General features: G+C 48.5%; 1 pseudogene; it reads left to right on the top strand.

The window, feature by feature from the left end:
• The first annotated feature begins 2400 nt into the window (after positions 1 to 2400).
• Positions 2401 to 3214, top strand: LOC136480919 (uncharacterized; annotated as a pseudogene).
• Positions 3215 to 13265: the final 10051 nt, after the last annotated feature.

Below are 13265 nucleotides of genomic sequence, written 5' to 3'. Positions count from 1 at the left end.
CTTCTCTTTTCTCTAGTTAAATATCATGTCGATTCAAAAACACTGGAGAATATACTTTTTCTTTAGCAGCGGAAAACGTATACTCAATTTCTTGAATTTTACCCACAGGGAAAAAATACTTTTTCTATTTTTCTTTTTGAGCTATTTTTCATTTTCCAGAAATAAATATTTGCTGGAAATAGAAAAAAAGGAAAAACTCATTCTTTTCTGTACTGTTCTTTCGGCCCAAAACGGCAAGGCGGCCCATGGCCCATGCCTGCGTGGGCGCTTCCCGCGCTCTCCCCCCACGCCCAGGCCGCAACCTGGGCCTGGGCCAGGAATTCGGCCTGGCGCACGCACCCGCCTGGGCTGAAAGCCGGCCCGGTGAATCTGCACCGTCCGTCTGGATCCGACGGCCGAGCGTGCATTTCAACTACAAAGTTGTATAACTTCTCAAGATCTACAAAATTTATTTTGGTCATTTCTTCATTTGACAAAGCGACAATAACGTTGTTCATAAAATCTACATCTCTCATATTAGTTTCATGAAAGTAGAAGAGAGATATATAAGATTTGTGAACAATGTTACTACCACTATGTCGGATGAACAAATGACCAAAATAAACTTTGTAGATATTGAGAAGTTATGAAATTTTGTAGTTGGCAACATTTTGATTTGAAATTATCTTGTCATGCAAAAACGACGTTTGAATTTGAAAATTTTAAAATTTGAATTTTTCAAAAGACTTCGGATGGAAAAACTTCCTAAATGAAAATTGTAGATCTCCAAAAGTTATAAAACTATGTAGTTGACAACTTTTTGATTTGAAATCATCTTATCATGCAAAACTACGTTTGAATCTCTCAAATTTGAAATTCAAATTTTTCAAACGATCTCGGATGGAAAAACTTCCTAAATGAAAATTGTAGATCTCGAAAAGTTACGAAACTTTGTAGTTGATCACTTTTTGATTTGAATTCGTTTAGGGCCTCAAAGAAGCAATTTACTCTCGGTTTAGTATAATATACGAGGATAGATAACGGAATCTAAACACAAGTGACAGTGTGGTGCAGTGGTAGAGCAGCAGATACGCGAGGGAGAGGTCGTGAGTTCGAATCCCGCCGGCCACGTTAGCTACGAATTTAGCGCAAAAAATGCACCGACTTCGAGGAAGACGGGCTGGCTGTTGGCGGCCTCCCCCGAAAAAAATGAAATTTTTTGCTATTATTTTTGGGTTTTTCGCATTTTTATTTTGCCGAGTATAAATCTTTGCCGAGTGCTTTTTCGGCACTCCGCAAAGACAAAAAGCACTCGGCAAATAGCTGTTTGCCGACAAAAAGATGCCGTGTGTTGTTTGCCGAGTGTTACACTCGGCAAAGCAGTTGCCGAGTGTTTTTGGGCCATTGCTGAGTGCCCCTGGCACTCGGCGAAACAACTGTATCCCGTAGTGGTTGTATCAAATTTTCAATGTACTCTGCTGCTATTAGAACCTGCTGCAACATTTTTCTTTTTGCTGAACTCGTGGCTTGTATTATTTATTTCGTTTCTGGACCTTTGTGTGGTTCGTACATTCTAATAAGCTTGGAACGTATTTATATTTATGTTGTGCGAAAGTTTGAGGGCTGCGTGCCATTCTATATTACGGAAGAAGATAAAAGAGGAGGGAAACACCACTAAGTACACTGTTTTTGAAAAGTTATAGACTCACCTGTGCTAAAAGAAAAGTGACCTTAACCATAACCTCTACTGAAACTGAACATCGGCTAGGGCGGTCAAAAGAATTGGGAAAGAGTGAAAGACCAGAATTGCGTAAAACAATATCGTCTGTAAATTTCGTATTCCCGTCGGTAGAGTAATACACAACCAGCCGTCAGCTGGGAGCAAAAGGCGTCACAACAATGTGCAGAAGCTTACACCCGCAGAAGCTTTAGCCTCAATCAGATGGAGCTATATATATGCAGATGCCAATAACAAGCTGAAAAAGCTTTAGAATGCACAAGAACAATGTCAGAGATTTTGCAGCCGATCGAGTTGACCTCGAACAGACCAAAGGAACCCCGCGGAGCACAACAGCACCAGAAAATAAATCCCACAAGGGCAGCCCAGTGAAATCTAACGCGTGATTCACCGTCTCCTGCGGTCCTGGTTAGCCTTCGCTTTGACTTTTTTTTGCCATCCATTTTACTATGTATTTAGACATATTTTATAGGGACAATTGTCTTTTGGACGGCCAAAGTGACGGTCCTTTGCTGACGGGCACCTACTTTGGAGCATTTTGTCCGAAAACACTCTAGTTCGGTGAAATTAGGTCACAGGACACCGTGGACCGGTTGTAGCCGGTTGAGGAGAGAGAACAGCGGTGAAATGATATTCTTGCCCCTGCCGCTTTCTTCTTCCTCTCTCCCTTTCTCTTTTTTCTGTTTCCTGTCCCGTTCGCCAACGCGCCGTCCAGCCCCGGACGTCCCCACGCCATCTGCGGCGGAGGCTACTTCTTCAGCGCGCCGGCCAGCCCCATCCACCACCTCCTCCTCTCGGACTCGTGCTTGGCCTCCTCGACTCCCAGCGCCGCCGGTGGGCCGCGTGGGTGCGCGGGCGACACGGAGTTCGAGTCCGGCGACCCTGGCTAGAGCGCAGACGCCACCATCGGAAGGGGAAGGGGAGCGTGCGTCGGTCGGGGAGGAGGTGCCTGCGCGCAAGCCGGTTGAGGGCACGTGGTGGCGCCACCAGGGGAGGGGACGGGAGGGGGCTTGCTGCCGGACCCTACCCCCGCTCCCGGATCTCGACCCCGGAAGCGACGACGATGGCGACTGCGGCGGCCGCACGGCGCCGACGCGCATCCGTGCACCGCCGCGCGCAGTCCATGTCCCCGCTACGCAGCGCGTCGCCGCGGCTCAAGCTGATCAATGCGCTCGTCCCGGCCCCGGCCCCGCCGCCGACGCGGCCGAGGGGACGCACGGGGAGGCCGCGCCGCTGGTCACCGCCTCATCCAGCTCTTCCTTGTCATCCTCCACGCCGTCGTCCTCCTCATCGGCCGCGTCGTCGTCGGCGCACGGGTCCCGGCGGTGGGTGTTCATGAGGGACATGCTCCTCCACTGCAGCAAGAGCGAACCAGGCAGCAGCCGCGTTAACTCACGCAACGCCGGCCCCGGGGTGCCCGCCATCGCCAGCGCTACCAAGCCCGAAGGAGCCTGGCCGTTGTCGCCGGCCTCGGTAGCCACTGTAACATACAACTAAAACATATGAAACACTTGCTGCAACATACAACTAAAACATATGAAACATTTAGAACATATGTGTATAGCCACGGTAACATGTGCAACATCAAAAGAACACACTTGTAACATACGTCTAAAACAGATGAAATATTTTTAGTAGACGCTTGGAACATAACTCTGAAACACTTGCAACATATGCAACATTTAAATCTACTGTTGCAACATCTGAAGCACTTGAAATTGAAACATACATTTACAATATACGCTTTCAGCACAACATCTCCTGGTGGGGGACTGCGGCAGCGGAAGCACCTTGTCGTTGCGGGGGATGGGCACAGTGAGGCGGAGTGGGCGCGGCCGGGGAGGAGCATGGCGCGGCTAGGATAGGGTGCGCGGTGGGAAAAGGCGGCAGCTGCGAGGTGGAGTGGAGCAGGCAGCGTCCGGGCGGACGGATGCCCGCTTTTCCTGCATTACCGTTCTATATAAACACATGAGAGAAATTGAAGTGGACTGGAGAAGGAATCAATCTGAAAAAAAAAACTACAAGTACCGTTTTTCCAGGTTTCGTAGTGTGATAGTGGCACGTCCAAAGTCACAAATGGTTTGCCCTGAATTACAGAACCGGAAACAGTGAGCATATCCCATAGTTTGGACTGAATGGATGTAGTACTCCCTATAATATAAGCGAAAGCTCAGAAAGTCCAAACCGGTCTCAGGAGAAGACAAGCCATCGTCCACATTCATTTGGGGTTCTCATCTCGTCATTCCTCTCCTGATCTTGAGGCTATTGAGCGTTTGTTCTTTCAGGCTGATGGTGTCACTGTTGCTGCTCGTGCATGTCAGCCATTCGACTGCACAGATTTTGAAAAATGTGTTAGCCCACTTTCCGTCAAACAAATAACTTTGTGATTCCTGAGAGACATATCTGGTACAGCACCATCGCATTTCCATTATGCGAACATCTATGCTGATGTATGAAACTACCAAACCTGTTTTAGCACATACTGATTTTCCATCATTGAATCCATTACATAACGGACGTAGTTTTTTTCAGTCACTGGCTGCACCGACTCTGTTTTTGGCCACCAGTCGATACTCTGTTTTCCAGTCTCCTATGTCCTATATCGATATAACATGTACTGTGCTGCCTCGATGGTTGGTTCCTTCGTTTGATTTGTACATAAGTCACTTGTTTATAATCTGTCACTTGTTTCTGGAACGTATTTATGTTGTGCGAAAGTTTGAGGAGGCTCTATGTATTTCCTTTTTGCATTGCCGCTGCCTGGTTTCCACACGACGCATTTGCCCGCTGGGATGCTGGATCCAGGCATGGAACAAGAGAATCCTGCCATGGAGCCGGCAGACCTGGTATCGTTTATGTGCTGTCGTAGAGGTCCAGCTACGGCAGTTGCTGAATGAAATTTGCACCTTTTTTTTCCCCCTTCTTGAAGGCTGCGTGCCATTCTATATTACGGAAGAAGATAAAAGAGGAGGGAAACACCACTAAGTACACTGTTTTTGAAAAGTTATAGACTCGCCTGTGCTAAAAGAAAAGTGACCTTAACCATAACCTCTACTGAAACTGAACATCGGCTAGGGCGGTCAAAAGAATTGGGAAAGAGTGAAAGACCAGAATTGCGTAAAACAATATCGTCTGTAAATTTCGTATTCCCGTCGGTAGAGTAATACACAACCAGCCGTCAGCTGGTCACCTCCACCGCGTAGGACTCCTTTGCTAGGAATTGTGCGGGTCTCTTCCACACCAGTGCCGTGCTGCGTAAGCCTCCTCCCCACACCGTCGGCAGCGGCCTACGCCTCGTTCCCGCATCAGTGGCCATAGTCCTCGACGACACCAATGATGGGGGCTTGCACCTACATGAAACACTTGTTGTAACATACAACTAAAACATATGAAATATTTGAAACATATGTGCATAGCCACTGTAACATGTGCAACATCAAAAGAACACACTTGTAATATACGTCTAAAACAAATGAAACATTTTTAGTAGACGCTTGCAACATACCTCTGAAACACTTGCAACATATGCAACATTCAAATCTACTGTTGCAATATCCATATGAAACACATGCAACGAACCTCTGAAACATCCGAAGCACTTGAAATTGAAACATACATTTATAATATACGCTTTCAGCACAACATCTTCTGGTGGGGGACTACGGTAGCGGAAGCACCTTGGCGTGGCGGGGGATGGGCACAGTGAGGCGGAGTGGGCGCGGCAGGGGAGGAGCACGGCGCGGCTAGGATAGGGCGCGCGGTGGGAAAAGGCAGCAGCTGTGAGATGGAGTGGGGCAGGCAGCGTTCGGGTGGACGGATGCACGCTTTCCCAGCATTACCGTTCTATATAAACACACGAGAGAAATTGAAGTGGACCGGAGAAGGAATCAATCTAAAAAAATTACAAGTACCGTTTTTCTAGGTTTCGTAGTGTGATAGTGGCACGTCCAAAGTCACATATGGTTTGCCCTGAATTACAGAACTGGAAACAGTGAGTATATCCCATAGTTTGGACTGAATGGACGTAGTAAGCGAAAGCTCAGAAAGTCCAAACCGGTGTCAGGAGAAGACAAGCCAACGCCCACATTCATTTGGGGTCTCATCTCGTTATTCCTCTCCTGATCTTGAGTCTATTGAACGTTTGTTCTTTGGCAAATTTTGCTATTGGACATGCCACATGACGCGTCTTTGCTGGCGGACACTGCGTTTTCCATCTTTTGCCGTGAGACACTCTGGTTTTTGGAAATACCGCCAGTGGGCACCGCAACCCAGTTGCACCCGGTTTTGGAGAGAGAAAACTTCATTTTGGACATCGGGTGCCCCTGAACCAGACTTGGCGCCGTCCCAACTTGGTCTGGTTCGACCCAGTTATAACGGCCGGCCCGCACCCGACTCTGTCGTTAGGGTTCCAGGCTTTCCCCAATCCCGTTACGCCGCTCACTCCCAATCGCGCCGCCACCCACTCGTCTCCACTGCTCGTCGCGCCGCTGTCCACCCAGTGCCCGCCGCCGCTGACAGATCGAGCCTCGGCCGTCGTCCGCCATGGGGGGTTGAGGATCTATAGTTCCCCCGCGCCCCGAAGATGAAGTCCCCCAGCTCGAAGAATGGGCAGTGCCCTAGGTCTCTGCCTAGGGTTCCGCAATTCAAATGGCTAGTGAAAGGGTGAGTCTTTTGAATCCCTACTATTTGCAGATGAATGCCTGCGGATGTGGTAGAATGCTTGCGGTTTTGAAATCGTTTAGTTTGGTTGTTATCCTTTGTGTTGATTTAGGATGGATCCAACTTCCGTGTGTAGACTGGCGATTAGCGTACCTGCATATGTAGAGCAAAGACCAGATGGGCTCGATGATTATCATGTAACTGCTAGTTACATGCGTGTGGTAGACAAGGATAAATTCTCTTGGATGGGGTTTCTTGGGTGCCTTGGTGAGGAGATAGTCCATGGGGTCGACCAAGAACTGCAGGTCACCTTCTTTGACAAAACCAAGGATGAGACAGTGCGCATAGATTCTGATTCTGCTCTGTTACATGCATTTGATGTGTATTGGGACAGTAGGAAGGTGCCACTGACTATACATGTTGTTGACACTGGTCCTCATTTGCTAAAGTCTTCTCAGTCTGTTGTTATCACTCAGGAGAGTCAGGTTAATTGTCAGCCAATAGCTATGATCTTCCGTGATGAACTTGTACTGCCTAATCTAGTAGCTGATGACAATGGTGAAGCTGTTGATCTTAATGATGATGGTAATTGTGAGGCTGATGCTAATGGTGATGAGGGTCTTAATCTTGATAATGATGGTGAAGATGATGATGCTATTGCTGAAGAAGAAGAAGAAGATATTGTTGAAGATGACTGGGGAGAGGCTGATGAAGTGGAGTATGTAGGAGTAGATGATGAGAATGAGAAGTACAAGGATGGGGTCAATGATGATGGTGATGCTGACCCTGCTTACTATCCTGACAGTGACCCAGAAGACGATGACCCATTAGTTGTGGATGATGGGAGGGACTGTGACGGTGTTGTTCATGTCACTGACATAGATAACCCTAAGATAGGTCTTGGTGTTACTTTTGAAGATGGTTTCTGCTTTAAGAGATGTATTAGACAATATGTTGTGCTTAATGAAGTTGAACTTGTAGTTCCATATAGTGCGTCACGGTGTTCATATAGAGGTTGGCAGTTAACTGGTCAATGGGGCGCGGGGGAACTATAGATCCTCAACCCCCCATGGCGGACGACGACCGAGGCTCGATCTGTCAGCGGCGGCAGGCACTGGGTGGACGGCGGCGCGACGAGCAGTGGAGACGAGTGGGTTGCGGCGTGATTGGGAGTGAGCGGCGGCAGCGGGATTGGGGAAAGCCTGGAACCCTAACGACGGAGTCGGGTGCGGGCCGGCCGTTACAACTGGGTCGAACCAGACCAGGTTGGGACGGCGCCAAGTCTGGTTCAGGGGCACCCGATGTCCAAAACATAGTTTTCTCTCTCTAAAATCGAGTGCAACTGGGTTGCGGTGCCCACTGGCAGTATTTCCAAAAACCAGAGTGTCTCACGGCAAAAGATGAAAAACGCAGTGTCCGCCAGCAAAGACGCATCATTTGGCATGTCCAATAGCAAAATTTGCCTTGTTCTTTCGGGCCGGCAACACTTTCTCGCCATTGAACATGTCGGATAAAAGCGTCCCCCTGCCAGCTGTTCTACAGCTGCAGTTCGCTCGTCTGCCTGCTGGAGTCCGTGGCGCATTAGCAGACCCGACATCCTTTCCGGCTGGAGTCCGTGGCGCGGTGCCATTTGCTGTGTTCAGCGGAGGTCGGGGTTGTCCAAATCTCTATTATTATCCTGTATTTTTTGTATATTTTTATAAAGGTGATGCTGATGGCCAGCTGGTGTTTGGTATGTGCCTGTGAGCCGATTATAGCGGGGTGCTGGGGAAGCTCCGGGGTGGGTAGATCTGCCCTTTGCCATGGGCTGACGGCCGGTCTGCCGGATCAAATAACTCCTTCATTTTGTCCACATCTGCCAGGCGCATCCCGTGCTGCAAAAAAATAAAAATAATGCAGTGTCACAACCTACTAGTACAGTCGTCATCCCTATGAATACAAGTGCGACACCAATTAAGTGGCAAAAGCAAATGTGATTCGTCTCCTCATGTCCAGATGACAAAACGTCAAAACCCTGGATGATTGCATTTATAGTCGTCGAGTGACCTAAATTGGGACACTTTTTCTCCATCATTCAGGTGGTGCTCGGTGCTCCAATGGATCATTTCTTCGGCCAAGTTGTTGTTAGTTGGGTCGATTCGACCAAGCTACAAGTAGTGGCGTGAGTTGTGATAGTTATACCAAAGTAATGCAGGATGAGTGAGGCACTCTCCTCGGTTGTATGGTTTTTTCTGGTCCAATTCCAATTCAAAAAACTGGACTGGCACTTGCCTTTTTTCTTTCATTGTCTAATAGAAATCGCGGCAAAGCTTTTACCGTCCTTTAAAAAAAAGTCAAACGTGGAGACTAAAAGGTGACTAAGGTCCTGTTTGGTTTTAGGGACTCAAAGAAACTAAAGACCATTAAGGCAGATAAATAAAGACCAAAATATCCCTACTTCTCTTGCCTAGCCGCGCCGAGGAATGGGGCACACCGCGCCACTCCCGCCCGAGCTCCTTCTCGCCGACAGTTGCACGCGCGGCCGGGGAGGGCGTCGCCGCGGGCTATGGTGGGGAGGGGGCGCCAAGATGTCGGAGGTGCGGAGGGGCTGCCAGAGCTGGCCACCGTCTCCGCCGCGGCCATGAGCTCACCACCATCTCGTTGCGCGCCAGGATGGTGGAGAGCGGAGGCGGGCGCCTCCACGCTGTCAGATCCAGGGAGAGAAGACGCCGTCGCCGATGCTTGGAGGAAGGGCTCACCGCACCGCCATAGCCTTCCCCGTGCATGGCCGTGAGCTCCAGGGGCCGCGAGCTCCTTGTTCGCCGTCGCGCATAGCCTCGTCACACAGTTGCTATCGGTGCTCCAGGCCGCGGCGGCGCACGCTACAGCGGGCAGACACGAATGGTCCCAACACAATAAAAGAGGAGAGAGATAAGGGCATGGTTTGTCAACTTGGCCTATGAGTCCCAAATAGCCATCCTTCAAGGACTACAACCCAAACGTCTTCTAGTCCCTTTAGTAGTCCATGTGTTCGAGAAAGTAGGGACTATTTGGAACTAAAATGGGCTTAGTAGTCTCTAGTCCCATTTAACCAAATATGCCCAAAAGTAGTGTTGGGTTCATAAACCCGGGGTCTCTCAAGGACCGACTTCCACGCCGAGGCTCGGCCCAAACAGGCAGCACACAACTCATGGGCCGGCCTAGGAGTCTAAAACAACAGGCCGGAAGGGTGGTCCGGTCACCAACCGAAAGGTCTAGACGAAGATGAATGGCGCCCACTCGTCAACTACTTCGGCCCACCTCTCCGACCGACCCGCTCGCTTCAGACTCCAGCTGCCTCCGGACGGCCAAAACCGATCGGAAGGCCTAGCCCAAAGCGCTACTTCCGACTCCGACCCCGCGTCGCCGACCGGGGGCACAGAAACCCTACTCACCGCTCTTCTCCGACTGGTGCGGCCAGAACCGACTGGGGCCATTCGACTGGGGACGCCCACTCAGAAGGAGCCAGGGGCGAACGGAGAAAGCAAGCCAGGGTGCGTAAAGTCAAACCACGATACCAGGGACCATACCCTGTACACCTGCAGGAACAGTACTCTGCAACCACCCTGACACAAACAGTATTGTAGGTGCCGACATTTAACTCTACAGTATTGTAGGCGCCGACATTTATCTCTACAGTATTGTAGGCGCTGTTAAAACTCCTGTACGGTAAGGCCGACATTTAAAACTCTTGTACACCCCATCTTTCTCCTTCTCGTTTGTAACCCCACTGCAGACTTCGAGCACCTGGGCTCAGAAATAAAGTCACCGACCGACTCAAACTGGACGTGGGGCACGTTGCCCGAACCAGTATAAACCCTGTGTCATTGAGTGCTAGGCCACCTCCAATCACAACGTACGATAAAACTACAAATATTTACTAGTTGGTCACATTCTGCACCGACAAGTTGTTCAATCCCCTTTAGTCCTCAAGGGGTGACTAAACTTTAGTCAGGTGACTAAACTTTAGTCCAGCAACAAACAGGGCACAAGTTAAGTCAGATTTTTTCCTCTTTTTTTTTTGCATTTTCCTTTTTTTGAGGTTGTGGGTTGCAATTAAAGCCCTACCTCCAATCTGAATTTCATTACGTATTTGGAGATGCTAAAAATTTCAGACCACCTCTCTTAATAAAATTCCTTGTCTTCTGAAATTATTTTTGTATTAGTAAGATGTGGTTTGCCTTAAAATATTATTTTTGGAGATGCTTCCAATTTCAGACCGTCTCTGTTAATAAAATATAAAATTTTAATATGGAAAATATGGACCATTCATTGGGCGAAATCGGACGGTGTAAAAATAGGAGGTATCTAACTGAAAGTACATGGAGGTACCAAATTGGTGGGGGTTAATACCAACTTAGGTCGGACCAGTACCAAAATATGTAGAGCAATATCTATTTTTCATTTTTTTTTCTGAATATGGCTAATCGGTCATTTTAGTACTGTCATTCAAGCTAAGAAATGGGAAAGCTTCTCGATGAGATGCGTGTACTTGTATTTGAAGACATTTCTTCTTTAATTTTGAAAGGAAAAAAGAGCGTATATGACGTCATCATGACATCATGGCCCAGTCCGGCGTTGGGCACGCCACGCGGCTTCGCGCCCTCCGCTCCCTGACCGCCACATATACCCTCCCAGGAGGAGGCCCGAGAGGAAGGCGCGGTTGACGTGCAGTGCTTGCTCCTGCTCCCTCGGGCGACACATAGCACCTCGACGAGCCGCTTCCGCTTCACCTCAGGCTCCGACAATGGCGGTAGCAGCTTGGCCGTGCCGCGGAGCAGGCCGTCCAGCTTCTCGAGCTCGAACAGGAACTTGACAGTGGTCCTGAGAAAGGCCGCACGCTCGGCGTCCTAAGCCTTGCTGCCTCGTAGTCCGCCATGGCACGCTAGCCGCCGTCCGTGCCCTCCGGTGTGTCGCGCTCCGCCAGTGAGGCCACCTTCAGGGCTGCGTGTGCCATGGCCAGAGTTACATCTACTTTCACAAGGGCGCAACCTCAATTACTAAAATATCCTGTATAATATATTTCTCAATTGGTTACTTAGAAAAAGATGAAAGCACCTGGAGGTATACGATGGTACTTTTCCAACCCTCGTAAAAGATCTATAATAAAATCCCTCGTCTCCTAAAATCATTTTTGTACTAGTAGAATTAGTTTTGCTTAAAATATGAGTAAGATTTTGCCCCGTAGCTAAGCGAGATTTGGTAGCCGTTGGCGAGCAACGCACCCTTCTTCTTGTTCTATATATATTGCACTTGTTCAATCTTGAATCGTCTTTGAATTTTGACGGAGGTATGGAGAAAAAAAATCTTAAATACGATACATGCATTCAGAACTCTTAAAGTTTTGATCCAGTCATTGATGATCGTAAAGAATGAGAAAATTTTAGAGACAGCAGGTGGCTTGAATGGAATCGAGGTCGAGGATGGTCACGTGAGGTGACAGTGAGGTGTTCAGCCGCATGGATGCATGTGCAGCGTCACATCGACGCATGTGCTACCAGCGTAGGTCCCCGGCTGCCTGGTTGCTTCTCTTCAGCTACAGTGCATGTTCTTCTTCAATTTCAAGGGCAGACTCCCATCTCTCAAAGCTAAATCTTCCAGTATGAGCTTCTTCAGTTCTGGAAATGCTGAGCGGGCCACGGTCTAATCTCCACCACCATACGGTTCTCTGAGCACCGATGCTTCTGGTAATGCTGCCAAATTTTTACAGCCTTCAATGTGCAATATCTCAAGCTGAGGAAATGCTACGGTGCCTCCATGTGTTGCCTCCCAAAATCTATCAAAAACCTGAAGATTAACTAGCTTAAGATCCTTAAGCTTTCCAAATGTGGAGGGTGTACAGCTGCTACACAGGAATTGCAATTTTGCCAATCCTTCCAAATGAAGGACTTGTAGTTCTGCTAGCTGTTCCAATTCAGGAAGCTGATCCGCTTTACTACAATTAGATAACCGAAGCTCAACCATGTTTTTCAACATACCCATCCATGATGGGAAACCGGTGCCTTGGTAGGAATATATTTCTAGAGCCAGCAGTCCATCATGAGCTTCAAGACTCTCTAGCACCTCATGACATTGCTGTTCCACCTCCTTGCCACTTGTCCACCGTAGTGACAATTGTCTCAGTTCCTTCTTATTCTCAAGGTTGGCTGCTTTTGCATTTCTTCTCACTGTCACATTTTCGAGCTGCTTTAGCATTAATGAACCACCAATATTTAAATCCTTTAGCTCTCCAAGACCGCTACAATTCAAGCCACTTCCCACTACAAACCATGTAATTGTTCGAAGCGAGGTGATTCGTCCAAGCTCTGGAGGCATGCACTCCAGCTTCGTGCACCCATCTGTGTAGAGATGACGAAGGCTACTCATGTGCCTCATTTGCTCAGGAAGTCTTCTGAGTCTCTTGCAGCCAGAAAGGTTGAGTGTCTGGAGAGAGACTATATAGGATGCTTATATCATCTGGAAGTGCTTCGATGCCATCATTATCTGAGAGATCAAGGTGGCACAAGTGTTTTGGTTTTATTGACAAAAATAAACGAAATTGTAGGGAGACCTGTCTTGCGATGTGTGAGATTCGAACCCAGGACCTCTTTCCTCGCGCATAAACTCCTTACCAATTCAGTTGTACACCACATGTGATAGGGTTCTGGACACTCTCCTTTTGAATTGACCTTTGGGGTACCTTTAGTCCCGGGTAGGAGACCTTTAATCCGAGTTGGTGATACCAACTGGGACTAAAATGTCACCCTTTAGTCCGGGTTGGTGTTACCAACCGGGACTAAAGGTTGAAGGACCTTTAGTCCGGGTTGGTAACACCAACCGGGACTAAAGGTGGCCTGCTGTGAAAGCATGCTAGGACAGGGGTCTTTAGTCC

Source organism: Miscanthus floridulus, chromosome 9, assembly GCF_019320115.1.
Source record: "Miscanthus floridulus cultivar M001 chromosome 9, ASM1932011v1, whole genome shotgun sequence".
Lineage (NCBI taxonomy): Eukaryota > Viridiplantae > Streptophyta > Magnoliopsida > Poales > Poaceae > Miscanthus > Miscanthus floridulus.
The sequence above is the reverse complement of the archived record's forward strand: the minus strand, read 5'-3'. Positions and strand labels throughout refer to the sequence as shown.